Source organism: Zingiber officinale, chromosome 6B, assembly GCF_018446385.1.
Source record: "Zingiber officinale cultivar Zhangliang chromosome 6B, Zo_v1.1, whole genome shotgun sequence".
Lineage (NCBI taxonomy): Eukaryota > Viridiplantae > Streptophyta > Magnoliopsida > Zingiberales > Zingiberaceae > Zingiber > Zingiber officinale.
In genome coordinates, this window is record NC_055996.1 from 95,799,060 (window position 1) to 95,815,909 (window position 16,850).

Sequence of the window (16,850 nt, forward strand, 5' to 3'; positions counted from 1 at the left end):
AATCCTCCTCATTACCCTCAATGATCTCCTAAGTCCATTTAATTACTTGATTGTGTGTATTATATTTATTCTAGTTCCTTATCTTCTCTTTTGACTTCTATTCACCAATTGTCTGAGTCTTTCTCTTATAGAGAGACTGCTTTTGATCCTCGTTGGCAACAATAGGCAATGACAGAAGAACTTTTTATTTTATATCAAATAGGTACTTGGGATTTTATTCCTCTTTCTTTAGGGAAGCATGCAATCGATTCTCGATGGGTGTATAAGATCAAAAATAAATTCGATGGGTCATTTGAGTGGTATAAAGCTCATTTGGTTACTAAAAGATTTTTCTAACAGTATGATATGAATTATGAGGAAACTTTTGCTCCGGTTTCCAAGTTTGTTACTATCTGTACTCTCATTGCAGTTGCATCAGTTCGTCGATGGTTTATTTTTTAGATGGATGATAAAATACTTTTTTAAATAGAGATATTCAAAAAGAAGTTTATACCGTATATCTACTAAGTGTCACTCACAACCCTGATGAAGTTTGCAGACTGAAGAAGGCTCTTTACGACCTTAAACAAGCTCCTCGAGCATAGTTTGACAAGTTCTCCATTGTGATTGCATCTCTTGGCTTTCTTCCTAGCCAACATGACCCCAAGCTTTTTGTTTGTTATACTTCATTAGGTTGCATGTTACTCTTTCTTTATGTTGATGACATGATTATCATAAGGGATGCTCTAAATGGAATAGCAGAGTTAAAATTACATTTGGCTTGTGAGTTTGAGATAAAAGATTTGGGTCCTCTACGTTAGTTTTTGGGAATTTAAGTAGCTTATTCTCCTCGTGGCTATCTTCTCTCACAATCCAAATATACTGATGACATTCTAAAACAAACTCATCTACCTGACACTCGCACCATTGATACTCCATTTGAGGTTAATGCTTGGTAGTCTTCTACTGATGTTGTTCTCTTACTAGATCCTTCTTATATCTCACTCTAGTTGGCAGTCTAGTGTATATCATCATCATTAGACTTGACATTGCTTATGATGTCTACATTGTCAGCTAGTGTGCTGCTTCTCCCACTTTAGTACATTGGGAAGTTGTGTTTCGCATCTTTCGATATCTTCAATGTACCCAGTTTCATAGTCTTCTTTATCCTTCTACTTCTACTTTTGAATTGCATGCCTACTCACATGTAGATTGTGGTCATGATTCTACAGATAGTAAGTTTACTATTGGATTTTGTGTTTTCTTGAGAGATTTTCTTATATCTTAGAAGAGTAAAAAGTAAAATATTATCTCTCATTCTTCTACAAAGCATAATATTGTGCTATGGTCTTTACTATTGCTGAAATTATTTAGTTGCATTGGTCACTTACTGATATGAGTGTTTTCTCTCTGGCCCTACTTCTATGCATTGTGACAACTCCAGTGCAATTCAAATTACTCTCAATTCTGTCTTTCATGAGTTCACCAAGCATATTGAGATTAATTGTCATCTCACTCGACATCACTATCAGAATGACACCATCATCTCATCGTTTGTCTCATCTTCTATGCAAATTGTAGACTTGCTCACCAAGGCACATTCCACCGCATGTTTTCAATTTCTAGTTACCAAACTCTTGATGTTTTCTGCTAGTGCATCACGATTTTGAGGGGATGTTAGTATATCTTATTATTATTATTATATAAGGGTATACTGTTATTACTTTTTTTTGTCTATTTATATCTCTTTTTTTTTTTGGGTAAACCATAATATTTCGTAATATAACTTGCTAGCCTCTTTTTCCGGTTATCTCTTTCTCTACTTCTCTTTTTGTTATCTTTTGCATTCTATTAATTACATTCTTTGCTTTGTTCACATCTATCATATTCTAAAATAAAATGACACCGTTGTTGGATTGAGATGCGCTAAGAGGGGGGGGGGGGGGTGAATAGCGCTCGTGGCTTTCACTTATCGTTTTCGAAAACGTTCCAGTAAAGTAGCGGAAAATAAAACACACACAAGAAGATCCAAGTATTTTTACTTGGTTCGGAGCCTTAGGCGACTTCTACTCCAAGTCTCACGATCGTTGATCACTTTCGGTGGGTAATCACTATCAATCCATAAATCTTTTACAATGTTAAAGTACAAGTACTGAATAAAGAATTATACCGGCAGTACAAACAGATGAAGAAAGTCATTGTCGGAGTCGTAGAGTGTAGAAGGATCATTCAGAGCAGCGTACAAGAGCACATGTTGTTTAGTTTTTTGTTGTTTCGAAGCTGCTTCCCGAGGCTCCTTTTATAGCCTCTACAGGACTGATCCAGATCCTCAAAGCTCGGGATCAGGTTTGACCCGAAGCGGATCGATCGACCAATACCCACGTTCGGTCGACCGATCAGATGATCTCCTCCTCATCCGATCCGCTCGCTCAGCTTTGATCTGGTCAAGTCCTATCCTTGGTTCGGTCGACTGATCCCAAGGTTCGATCGACCAATCAGATGACCTCCTCATCCGATCCGATCCCCTCGATTTCGATCTGGTCAACTCCCATCCTTGGTTCGGTCGACTGATCCCCAGGTTCGATCGACCGATCCCTCGACTAAGCCCGGTCTGCAATATGGAAATCTGGTCCTTTTGTGCTGCGGTTCGGTCGACCAATCAAACTGTTCAGTCGACCGATCATGGCTGAGTCTGTCCCTGTAGAAATGTTAGTTTCCTGCAAAACAGAGTTAGACAAATAGAAAATAAAATAAATAAGTTGGCAGCTTTCGGGTTGTCCGGTTCTGACTTCGGATTTCCTATCGGAAATCCTAGGTTGAACTGACGTCTACTGTTCCCTCCACGGGGACGCGTCTTCACCTACTCCACTCAGGAGAGCATACCTGTTGCCGGTCCGGTCCTCCAGATTGATTGGACTTTCTGCCTAGGGTTACCACCCCCTAGGGGTTTTCGCCACCTAGGGTTACCTCCCCCTAGGACCTAAGGTTGCCTCCCCTTAGGATTTGCACCACCTAGGGTTACCACCCCCTAGGATCTAAGGTTGTCGCCCCTTAGAGTTTTCCTCCACCTAGGGTTACCACCCCCTAGGACCTAAGGTTACCGCCTCTTAGGGTTTTCCACCACTTAGGATTACCACCCTCTAGAACCTAGGGTTACCACCCCTAGGGTTTTTCACTTGCCTAACCGCAGTTAGGACTTTCCTGCAACCTCATTCACACACATTAGTTAACAAACCAACTTAACTTGAACCCTTTGACAAAATCAAAATACCGGTTCGATCGTCAGATACTTCCCGCACCAACAACCGCATCTCAACAAGTTAAACCTATATGATTCCAACACAATATTAACAATTCTATCTATGTATGCAGACCTCTGAGTTCTCTCTATATAATTTGCCTTTTTGAGTTTCCCGTGTACTTGATGTTGGATATTGGGGCCTTAAATGGACCAAAACAATTTTGAGGAAGGAAGCCATCAATTGTTGAAAGTCGTAATTGACTTCAAAATTGAAATCTACGATTCGCGTAGATAGATTTAGACTATTAATTTGCTCAAAACCGATTAAGGGTGAATGAGAAATTAATATTTAAAGTCGGCCCAAAATAACATTTATTATTCATTAATAAAGTGCATGGGAGAATAGTCCCACATCGGAAATTCTCGATGTGTATTCTCTACTTATTAATGAAGATGTGTTAATGGAGTTAACACAAAAATAAAAGGACAGGTGCTCCCTTAGCCCAAGGCGAGCAGGTGCTCGCACCTGTGAGCCCGCTACCCGCCACGTGCGCACGTGCGCACGTGCACAATGGGCGCTTTGTAGGCGCACTTTGCACTCAATCCTCTCTTCTCTTCCTCAAGCATTCATCTCATCTTGTGCATTCAAGAGTCCAAGAAGTCTACTAGAAGGTTCGCTGGTCTCGGAAGTCGGAGTGCTACTATTCTGAGACGTTCGTCGTCGTTGTATCTTGGAACGAATTGCAACAATCCGTTAAGCACCGTAGCAGAGCAATATAGTTTACGGAGATAGTGTCGAACACTAGCCTCGACGATCAGTTTGCATACTCTAGAAGCTATCCGGGATAACAGTCGTAAACGATATTTCGTGCAAACTGATATGACTACCAACGACATTCCGACGGCCGTTCCGACCGCCATTCCGCACGGAGAAAAGCCGGAGAAATTCACCGGAACCGACTTCAAAAGATGGCAGCAGAAGATGCTGTTTTATCTAACAATGCTAAACCTTGTACGGTTTTTGCACGAAGACACGCCAGCCGCTACGGAAGGTAGTAAGGCTGCTAGCGATGCATGGTCTCACGGAGATTTTTTGTGCCACAATTATATACTCAATGTCTTGGACAACACGTTATATAACATATATTGTTCTCTGGAGACGGTGAAATCTTTGTGAGAATCTCTTGAGAAGAAATACAAGACCGAAAATGCTGGATTGAAGAAATTCATCGTCGGTCGGTTTCTGGATTTCAAGATGGTGGACTCAAAAAACGGCTCATCTCAAGTCCAAGATATGCAATTAATACTGCATGATCTGGACGCCGAAGGCATGAAGCTGAACGAGACATTCACAGTTGCTGCGGTAATTGAGAAGCTCCCTCCGTCATGGAAGGATTTCAAGAATTACCTAAAGCACAAGCAAAAGGAGATAGGGCTGCAAGACCTGATCCTAAGGCTACGAATAGAGGAGGATAATCGAAAATTATCCGACTCCAGAGGAACAAAGCGAACTATAGACGAAATGTCCAACCTGGTCGAGCCGAACGCTAAAAAGCCGAAGCAGTTCAAAAAGAAGGCTCAAGCAAAGAAGTTCAAAGGCTCCTGCTACAACTGTGGACAGGCAGGACACCTGTCCAAGGACTGCAGACGCCCAAAGAAGCCAACCAAGGGGCCAAAGGATGCTGCGAATCATGTCGCAACCTCTCTTGAGGACTTGGATCTCACTGCGGTTGTATTTGAAGCCAACTTGGTGGATACCAACCCGAAGCAGTGGTTCATTGATACTGGAGCAACTCGTCATATCTGTTCCGATAAGGCGATGTTCTCCAAGTATACTCCGATAAATGGCAGGAAGCTCTATATGGGTAATTCCACGACGTCGCCAATTGTTGGACTCGGAAAGGTTGTTCTGAAGATGACGTCCGGAAAGGAGCTAACACTCATTGATGTACTCCATGTTCCCGACATCAGTAAGAACCTAGTTTCTGGAGCGGCATTGGTCAAGGCCGGATTTAGGCTAGTGTTCCAGTCAGACAACTTTGTACTTACGAAGAATGGTGTCTTCGTAGGAAAGGGGTACCTAGAAAAGGGTCTATTCAAAATGGTTGTAATGCCTGTACTCCGAAATTTTGATAGTAATAAAATAAATGCTTCCAGCTATGTTGTTGAGTGTTTTAATTTATGGCATGATCGACTCGGACATGTGCATAATAATACTCTCAAACGTCTCGTCAAATTAAAATTATTACCAAACGTCAATGTTGACGGAACACACAAATGTGAAGTGTGCGTGGAAGCGAAAATGACGAAACTACCTTTTCATTCGGTGGAAATGACAACAACTCCTCTAGAGTTGATACACAGTGATCTATGTGACTTGAAATTTGTGCAAACTAGAGGAGGTAAAAAATATTTTATTACTTTTATCGATGACTGCACAAAGTTCTATTATGTCTTTCTTTTAAGAAGTAAAGACGAAGCCCTAGAGGCGTTCAGAACCTATAAAACAGAAGTTGAAAACCAACTTGACAAACGAATTAAAATAATTCGAAGCAATAGAGGTGGAGAATATAGTGCACCGTTTGATGAATTTTGTACAGAATCTGGCATTATCCATCAAACAACGGCGCCTTACTCACCTCAATCAAACGGTGTTGCCGAACGTAAAAATCAGACACTAAAAGAAATGATGAATGCCTTGTTAATAAATTCAAGCTTACCTCAAAACTTGTGGGGGGAAGCAATATTATCGGCAAATCACATTCTCAACAGAATCCCTCATAAGAAAAATGATAAAACTCCATATGAACTATGGAAAGGCCACGAGCCATCATACAAATACCTGAAAGTGTGGGGGTGCTTGGCAAAGGTCGAAGTATCTAAACCAAAGCAAGTAAAGATCGGACCTAAAACGTTCGATGCGGTATTTGTCGGATATGCCCATAATAGTAGTGCATATTGTTTCCTAGTTCACAAATCAGACATTCCTGATATACATGTAGGAACAACCATAGAATCTCGGAATGCGATATTCTTTGAAAACGTATTCCCAAATAAAAAGGGAAACGTTGAAAGTGATAACAACGGAAGTTCAAACAAAAATGACGTTACCGAACTTAGCTGTTATAAAAGGACTATTGACGATCAAAGTGAAGAGCCACGTCGTAGCAAACGGGCTAGAGTTGAGAAATCGTTCGGGCCAGATTTCATGACTTTCATGTCAGAAATGGAACCAAGAACATTAAGTGAAGCTCTCTCTAGACCCGATGCTCCAATGTGGAAAGAAGCTGTCAATAGTGAAATTGAGTCTATCATGAATAATCATACTTGGGAATTAGTAGACCTTCCTTCTGGTAATAAACCATTAGGTTGTAAGTGGATACTAAAACGTAAGTATAAAGCTGATGGATCAATTGACAAGTATAAGGCCAGACTTGTAGCCAAGGGGTACAAGCAAGAGGAAGACCTTAATTACTTCGATACATACTCACCGGTGACAAGGATTACGTCCATACGAGTGCTAATAGCCATTCCAGCATTGTATGACCTTGAAATACATCAAATGGATGTTAAGACTGCGTTCTTAAATGGTGAGTTGGAAGAAGAAATTTATATGGAGCAACCCGAAGGGTTCATGGCTCCTGGAAATGAGGAAAAGGTGTGTCGACTTGTTAAGTCGTTGTACAGACTTAAGCAAGCGCCTAAACAATGACACGAAAAATTTGACAAAGTAATGATGTCAAACGAATTCAGAATAAATGAATGTGACAAATGCATTTATGTCAAAAACACATCTAAAGGCTATGTAATTGTCTGTCTATACGTAGACGACATGCTAATAATGGGCAGTAATCATGATGTAATCATGACTACAAAGAAAATGTTGACCAGAAATTTTGATATGAAAGATATGGGTCAAGCAGATGTTATATTGGGAATTAAAATTCTCAGGACATCAGAAGGGATAGTTTTAACACAATCCCATTATGTAGAATCTGTATTGAAAAAATTCAATGCGTACGATCTCTCTACAGTGAAAACACCTATGGATCTAAGTCAACACTTAGCAAAAAACCATGGTGAGACCATATCGCAGTTGGAATATTCTCGGATAATAGGCAGTTTGATGTATCTCACAAACTGCACACGTCCAGATATTGCCTGTACGGTCAACAAACTGAGTCGTTTTACGAGTAATCCAAACGACACCCATTGGAAAGCATTGATGCGAGTTCTCAGATATTTGAAATATACTATGAACTATGGATTACATTATGGAAAATATCCCGCTGTGTTGGAAGGATATTGTGATGCTAATTGAATATCAGATACAAAAGACTCCAAATCCACTAGTGGATATGTATTCACGATCGGTGGGGGAGCAGTATCTTGGAAATCCACTAAGCAGACTTGCATTGCTCGATCAACTATGGAATCCGAGTTTATAGCACTAGACAAAGCAATGAGAGGAATCGAATGGCTGCGAAATTTCTTGGAAGATATTCCGAGCTGGATGAAACCTGTGTCTGCCGTACTAATCCACTGTGATAGTCAATCGGCGATTGGAAGGGCACAGAGTAATATGTATAATGGGAAGTCACGACATATACGTCGTAGACATAATACCATTAGGCAGTTGATCTCGAATGGAGTGATTGCAATCGACTATGTTAAGTCCAAAGATAATTTGGCAGATCCTCTAACGAAGGGGTTGAGTCGAGATCAAGTATACTGCTCATCAAGAGGAATGGGATTAAAAATCTACAACTAAAAACGACTGTAGCGGTAACCCAACCTTGTTGACTGGAGATCCCAAGATCTTGGTTCAATGGGACAACGAAGTTACAGAAGTTGTGGTCCAGCACATTAGATAGTTTATCTCTATCCCAATCCTAGGATGAATTTGTGCTGTCCTACCTCATGTAGTGAGGTTAAGCTTATGCTTTTAGTGACTTCTATACCTGATAAGGTGGAGTATGGTAGGATACTCTTGATAGAAGTGTCACCTATGTGAGTGTGAAGACAGGCCGCTTCAATGAAACACTCATGAATCCAAGATGGTATCCATGGCCAAAACGGAACCAACCATGAGAACCTAAAGTAGGTGAGATAGATCTCTGTGTAGGTGTTGTTGTCTAAGTATACACCAACAGCTGAGCAGTTCAAGACATCACGTTCACTGCGCAGCCTAGTATACTCGATAGCATTTCACTACGGAAGGTTCAAAGCCACAAGCTACCTCTCCCGATGCAGTGACTTATCGATTGGACTCTTGTAAAGTGTCAGCATGCATACACGCATTGCATTAATTTCCATTCATGTGGGGGATTGTTGGATATTGGGGCCTTAAATGGACCAAAATGATTTTGAGGAAAGAAGCCATCAATTGTTGAAAGTCGTAATTGACTTCAAAATTGAAATCTACGATTTGTGTAGATAGATTTAGACTATTAATTTGCTCAAAATCGATTAAGGGTGAATGAGAAATTAATGTTTAAAGTCGGCCCAAAATAACATTTATTATTCATTAATAAAGTGCATGGGAGAATAGTCCCACATCGGAAATTCTCGATGTGTATTCTCTACTTATTAATGAAGATGTGTTAATGGAGTTAACACAAAAATAAAAGGACAGGTGCTCCCTTAGCCCAGGGCGAGCAGGTGCTAGCACCTGTGAGCCCGCCACCCGCCACGTGCGCACGTGCACAATGGGCGCTTTGTAGGCGCACTTTGCACTTCGCACGTACGCATCGTACCGTTGATCAACGTTGATCAAATAGGTATGATGGATCGCTTGTGATGCGATCTAGAGCGTTGGATCGCAAAGAGTAACGATCTGACGGCTTGGGATGAGACTTGATCTGAAGCATCGAATCAATGGATCCAGATCCGATGGCCGATGACAATAGGCGGGATCTGAGCGTCACAACTCCTCAGATCTGATGGATGAGATTGAAGTGGGCTTGGTGAAGGGTTACAACCCTTCAGAATGGATGATCTAGATCGATCCAGCCCAAGGAACACATCAACTCACCCAAAGGACAATCAACCTCTTCTTTCAGTATAAATAGAACCCTCCAGATGATGGAATATTCACTCAATCATCTCTTCTCTTCCTCAAGCATTCATCTCATCTTGTGCATTCAAGAGTCCAAGAAGTCTACTAGAAGGTTCGCTGGTCTCGGAAGTCGGAGTGCTACGATTCCGAGACGTTCGTCGTCGTTGTATCTTGGAACGAATTGCAACAATCCGTTAAGTACCGTAGCGGAGCAATATCGTTCTATAGAGTTCACTAAGTTAGTTCAAGCCTCTAAGATTTCTTTTAACTTGAATTCCTGGGTTCCATGGCTTAGACTTAGCAAGCTACACCTGAAATTCATTCATGGGTTCACTTAGGTAGAACTATTACCCTAACGATCATCCAATTGGCATGACCGTGATTTAGATTAGATGATTCTCCACATCTTGATCTCTAGCCTATAATGGTCGAGTAATCAGTGTCATAATTAAATGGAATTACTTTGAGATTAACAGTTATAATGAATAAAGGTTTCAAACTTCCAAGGAGATCATAGGCATAATCTATGCATGTAAATTTTGTATAAATAATAAGCTACGTGAACCCTTTAGTCCTCTTGACTCTCTGAATTCTATCTATTCTTCTACTTTCCACCTTTCATGACACCTAGTGATTTTGGAGCATCGGAGGAGCTCTCTGAATTATATTCATTCTTCTACTTTCCACTTTTTTACAACAACTAGTGACTCATGCACTAGAGGGGTTTTTACTAGAGATAACCTCTAGCATCCAGTGACATTTCTATTTTGCATGTATATCGAGTCACTCTTCTACCTCAGCATTTGACCTACCGATCAACTATGTATACCAAGTCGACTTGGCACCCCTCTCACCCTCCACATCATAAACTATTTTCGCATCATATTTCTTCTTCATCATTTTTGGTGACTTCTATGGAAAATCCATTAAATTGAGCAAAAACATTGAGGATGGTGAAGCAAAAGAACAACCCGAAGAAGCTGAGTTATATGTTGGTTGATAGCGTCAACCTCCACTCAACACCCATGGAGATAGCAGTAGGATCCATTACTCTATTGCAATCGACCCAACTCATCACCACAATGGTGGAGGAGGTTCTCTAAAGAAACGTTGCCAAAAGTCCTCCTCCCTTTGACACATTGGAAGAGGAGTTAGAGCCCCATATTGAACAACCCTGGGAATCTATGGCCCAAAGTTCTCAAGAGAACCTAACTCAACCAATTACAGGGAGAAATTAGCATGACATCTAAGGGATCTAAACGATAACAAGGGAAAATTTTCCATGTAAAAGAACTCTCTTCTTGGTCGAGATCCTAGATGAAGAGCTACTTGCCAATTTTCAATCATCATAAGTGCAAGAAATTAAGTGAGTATAATAACTTATCTGAACTAGAAGGCCACTTGTGTTAATTTGAGAATATCGCTCTCCTTCATCGGTACTCTAACCAAGTAAAGTGTCAAGTGTAGCCCATTATCATTCACTCCTTTAAAAACTTATATTTATGTAAGGGTTGAGGGTCTTGTTCAGGCCAACTAGAGGGGAGATGAATAACCTATAAGTTAAATTACAATTTTCTTTTACTTTCCAGTTTAACAAAGACAAATGCGTTAGTTAGTTAGAAATAAAAATATAAAAGAAAAGTCAGAGACATGAGCAATTTACTTGATTACAACCGGAGAAGTTGTTAATTTAAGACGTTGAAAGTACTAACAAACTCCTTCAGTGAAGGCAGAGTAGCCTCCTACAGTGTTTAAGCACAGACAGAAAGAAATACAGAATGTCGAAGTTAAAACACAAGTGTTGTACTTAAATTTATAGGACCAGAGCTCTATTTATAGTCTACTGATCGAATTCGTCTGTTGGCTGACGTGGCAGCTCCGAGTGCATGGAGCAACTCCGAGCACCCCCAGTGGTGCACTTTATCTGCTTCGCAATGGCTTTTCAACGGACTGAAGATAAAGTTTTATCCTCACTCGGGTGCCTGAACAAGTCTGGGAGCCTGGACTGGTGCTGACGTGGACTCTGAATGTCATCCTCGCAACAACATATCGAAGGGGTGTTTGTTCTGGCCCAAGGTGGTTCGAGCACCTGCACTGGTCCGAGCGCCTGGAGTCTGACTAGATGGATAAGTCAATTTTATGTTGACTTGTCCAGCTGTTCCGGTCGCTTGGGTAATTCTCCGACCATCCAAGCTTGAGCTCACCCGAACCCAACTCTGGTCTTCTCCTCGAACAGACTTCTGTTCTGGCTTCTCGCCCCTCGAAAGTACTGCACTCATCCTTCTCGTCTGCTGATGTATTCTTCTGCAGCATTGTTAGGATGTATACTAAAAGCCTAGCTTTTGATATAAACATATATCTAGAAATAAGAATTACATTGGTCAAATGTCTACATTTATGATAAATGTAGTTGTTCAATTAATTTATATTGTAGATAATGTAACGACCCGCCTTCTACTGACTAGGCTGTAAGGTCGATCGCTACATTATGCTGTGCTAAATTACTATTGCGAAAATCTGGATTGATTAAAATTTTACTAAACTGATTACTGTAAAATCTGAACTTAATATTCTAGGTGTACCTAGGAGTTGTACACATGCTAGGGAAGATAATCTATGACTCTCGGATGTCTTGCTAGCTGTAATCAGGCATTTCAATCGATCCATGAATCGATTGGGCTGTCGGATCGATCCAGTGATCGATCCAGCTTAATACCGGCACCGAGAAAAGTTCTGGATCGGTCGGCTGACCGATCCACAGCTTTCTCGCTTCTGTACGTGGCTGGATCGGTCTACCGACCGATCCAGGAGCACACTGATCGGTCGGTAGACCGATCCAGTGGCTCACTGATCGGTCGGCTGACCGATCAGTGAGCTTCTGTGCTCCCTGTTCGCAGATGCTAACTCTCCGTACGCGACCAACTCTCTGTTCGCGACTGGATCGGTCAGCTGACCGATCCAATGGCACAACCCAACTCTGATCGATCTGTAGATCGATCTGGGTTTCTGATTTCGCACTGAAACTCTGATTTCAGCACTAGTTCGTGCCAAAATCTCATATAAGAGTTCTAAAATCAATTGAAATAAGTTCTAACATCTATTAACTAGCATTCCAACATAATTACTAACAACTTAAACAAATCTTCCATGGTTTAAACATTCTAAGGTCTAAAAGTGCATAAAGGTACTCGAGAAAAGAAACTAAGTTCTTAATTTGCTAAACTCCCTAAGGATCTTCATTCTAGGTTCCTGCCACACACACCATCACTGCATTGACCTTCAGCTTCCTCTGCTAATCCATTTTCCCTTTACCTTTATCTGCAGTATAAGGAAAAAGTATCTGCAAGCTTTAAGCTTAGTAAGAAACCATCTACATCACAAAAACATGCAACGATGCAATCATGTTTTTAAAGAATGCTATTTAAAAACATGCACTGGATTTGTTAAAGCATGGCATACTGAAGTTACATGGCATAAACACTGAAACATGGCATGCATAATAAAATCTAAGCATGGAGCTATCTCATGGTATCAACTAGGAGAACTAAACTGAAACTGAAACTAAAACTGAGCTAAAACTGAGCTTAAACTATATTCACATAACTAGGTTACGAATTTGAAAGCTATTATCATAATAAGTGAAAATAGTAATCATGCTGCTGTTTGGGCCCGACAACTGTACTTGCTGTGCGCGCATCCCTAGCTAGACCCGGGTTTGCAAGTCCCGCATTTAGTAGGGTTTACTAGGTTATCTATGTTAGGACCTTCGGATGCGGCTAGAAAGGGGGGGTGTGAATAGCCGACCCCAATTTTACGTTTCTTTCTACAAATCAAGTTAGCGCAGTGGAAAAAAAATAACAGAAACGTAAATGGAGAAATCAAACCTCAAGCACAGCGATGTAACGAGGTTCGGAGATGATACTCCTACTCCTCGGCGTGTCTGTAAGGTGGACGAAGCATATCAATCCGTCGGTGGATGAAACCCCGGATAACCGGCTAATATGAACTCCTTCTGGGTGGAGAAACCTCACCACAAAGTCTTTGCAACAGCAAAACAGAGGGGTACAACAATAGAGGAAACAAACAAGAACAATAGAAATTGTAAACACACTTGCTTGCCTTCTCGTCGGAGTCCGTTGATGAAGCAGCAGCTTCACGGCTCCAGCAGCTAGAAAACCAGCACGAAGCTCACGCGAAGCTTCAGCAAACCGAGAGCTCAGCAAAGCTCAAGAGGAAGAAGAAGAATTAGCAGAAGCAGTTCTTTCAGTGTTCTCAGTGTTTTCTTTCATTCTTCACTGTAGAGGCCTTATATCATCTGGTATCTCCCTGCAACCTGCGAAGAAGAACAGACGAAAACAGACGAAGCAGAGATAGCCGTTGTGTCGCAACGGCTAGGCCTGGACCGATCAGGCACACTCCTGATCGGTCCAGGAGTGTTCTGATCGGTCTTGGGACCGATCAGGCCTTAGGCTGATCGGTCCCCAGACCGATCAGCCAACTCTCACAGAGAGTTGGCCTCGTCTCTGATCGGTCTGTGGACCGATCAGATCAGTGGATCGGTCCACAGACCGATCCCCTCTTCTTCTCCGCCTCTGATCGGTCACCAGACCGATCAGGTAATTCACAGAAACACACTGTTTGGTTACTGATCGGTCACCAGACTGATCAGTCAACCAGCGTATCACTGGATCGGTCACCAGACCGATCCAGGTTTAGAGCTCCCAGCCCTAAACCCTATCTAGTCCGGAGAACGAGCTACCGAGCCCTCTCCGACTTCGTCCAGAGAACGAGCTACCGAGCCCTCTCTGACCTAGTCCGGAGAACGAGCTGCCGAGCCCTCTCCGACTTCGCATGCCAAGCTTCCATACTTGGACTTTTCCCGTGCCAAGTCTCCATACTTGGACTTTTCCGTGCCAAGTTCCCTGCTTGGACTTCTCCGTGCCAAGTCTCCATACTTGGACTTTTCCGTGCCAAGTTCCCTGCTTGGACTTCTCCGTGCCAAGTCTCCATACTTGGACTTTTCCGTGCCAAGTTCCCTGCTTGGACTTCTCCGTGCCAAGTCTCCATACTTGGACTTTTCCCGTGCCAAGCTCCCTGCTTGGACTTTTCCACGCCAAGTCTCCATACTTGGACTTTTCCCGTCCCAAGCTCCCTGCTTGGACTTTTCCACGCCAAGTCTCCATACTTGGACTTTTCCCGTCCCAAGCTCCCTGCTTGGACTTTTCCGTGCCAAGTCTCCATACTTGGACTTTTCCCGTGCCAAGCTCCCTGCTTGGACTTTTCCCGTGCCAAGCTCCCTGCTTAGACTTTTCCACGCCAAGTCTCCATACTTGGATTTTTCCCGTGCCAAGCTCCCTGCTTGGACTTTTCCGTGCCAAGTCTCCATACTTGGATTTTTCCCGTGCCAAGCTCCCTGCTTGGACTTTTCCGTGCCAAGTCTCCATACTTGGACTTTTCCCGTGCCAAGCTCCCTGCTTGGACTTTTCCACGCCAAGTCTCCATACTTGGACTTTTCTCGTGCCAAGTCTCCATACTTGGACTTTTCACCAGATGTCTGGTCAACCTTGACCTATCTGGATTTCCCTTGCCTGGCTTCACTCACCAGGACTTTCCAACTGCCTGACTTCACTCACCAGGACTTTCCCTTGTCTGGCTTCACTCACCAGGACTTTCCAACTGCCTGGCTTCACTCACCAGGACTTTCCCGAATCAGGTCGACTCACCTCGGGTCAACCAGGTCAACCTTGACCAAAGATTGCACCCACAATCTCCCAAGTTTGTATTCTGTCAAACATCAAAATACAACTTTTCTATTCTCGTCAAACATCAGAATAGAACTTTCCTATTCTCGTCAAACATCAGAATAGAACTTTTCTATTCTCGTCAAACATCAAAATACAACTCGAGTCAGGTCAACCAGGTCAACCTTGACCTAAGGTTGCACCAATAATCTAAACCTAGGGACGACTGTGGGAGCCCAACCCAATGGACATCTGGTCCAGTACAGTGCCACTGAAAATAAAATACTGAATATAGCTACTGATTGTTTATTTTGCTGTTTCTAGGTTATCTGAACCTAGAGCTAGGTTATCTAAACCTAGAGGCGACTGTGGGAGCCCACCCATTGGACCGTAGTCCCATGTAAGCTACAACTAGACTAATATACTGATTTAAATGCTACTAATGTATTTAACTGAGCTGTTAAAATATCTGAGGTGGTATTTAGCTACACTAATCATTTTGTCGAACACCTGGTGTGCTCCAACTCTCCCCTCTAATAGGGAGACCACCTCTAGGCACCCGACAACGTCTAGAGCCTCCAACTGAAGGAGAACAACGTGTCTGGCCCATCTAGAGGTGCTCATCTAGATCCCTAATCTGTGAGGAGGGTTTAAACACACCCTGGGTGTCGAAAAATCTGCATATAGCTAAACTAAAGTCATGCAATCAAACGAAAGCTACTTATACTGCAGGTGAGGGGTTTCTTGCCTCGTACGCTAATTTTCTTACAACTCTATTCGCTAGAATTCCGGTGGAGACGATCCTTTCGACAATCTCCTCGCTCCAACGCGTTCTTCTCGCGGAGGGGAACGTTCTTGTGCTGAAATCGCTGCGGGAAGGTGCTCTTAAGGTCCTAGGGAAGGAACCCTAAGTTGTTCTTGTGGTTGGCGCTGAGAGAAGGAGAGGAGAAGGGGAGTCGGCGGTGAGGGTTGGAGAGGAGGAGAAGTTGCCGAACGAAACAAAAATAAACCAAACCCCACTTAAACTTCCTATTTATATTAAGTGGGTACTTTGGCCCAACTCTAATATAAATTAAATCGTTTCCCTTTCCTTTTAGCATGGCCCTGCTGGGTTCATCTGGTTACTAAGGCTAACTAAAAGTTATCGGATCCGAGAGGTCCCGGGTTCGATTTCCGCCTAAGCTATTTTGCGGTTCTAATTATTTTTGCTACTTCCGCTATTCTAAAAATTCCGGAAAAATATCTAAAAATTCCAGAAAAACCATAAAATATTTTTAATGCAGTTTTGAGAATTTTCGGGAATTACAGATAACATGGTGTGTGGTGTCACACACAGAGGATCATGCTATCAGTACCTTATAAATTATAAACAGTAGTTCACGACCAAGATGGAAAGGAACAAACTATTGGAAGGTCGTAGTGTAATTAGGTATTAGTTTATCTTAACTATATAATTACACTAGTACACTTAGAGTGTATTGAGTAGGACCATTAGAGGTCGTTTCTTTTATACTGACTTTATAAAGGAACAAAGACCTCAGTTATTATGGAAGTGTGTGCTCTTAATCCTAATATAATAACAAGCACATATATTTGATATTTATTTCTTTAATTTATCAATGGGTGAGATTTAGTTCGATGAATCAATAAGCCTGATAAGTTGGGAAATGATATCACTTATAGTGTGTGTTGTTGATTATAGAAGGAAACTGTGTCCTAGAAATCTAGGTTGAGAATGTCCCCAAGAGGAGCTCATAAGGATTGTCATGTTAAACCCTGCAGGTTGACTTAGTCCGACATGACGATAAAGTTGAGTGGTACTACTCTTGGA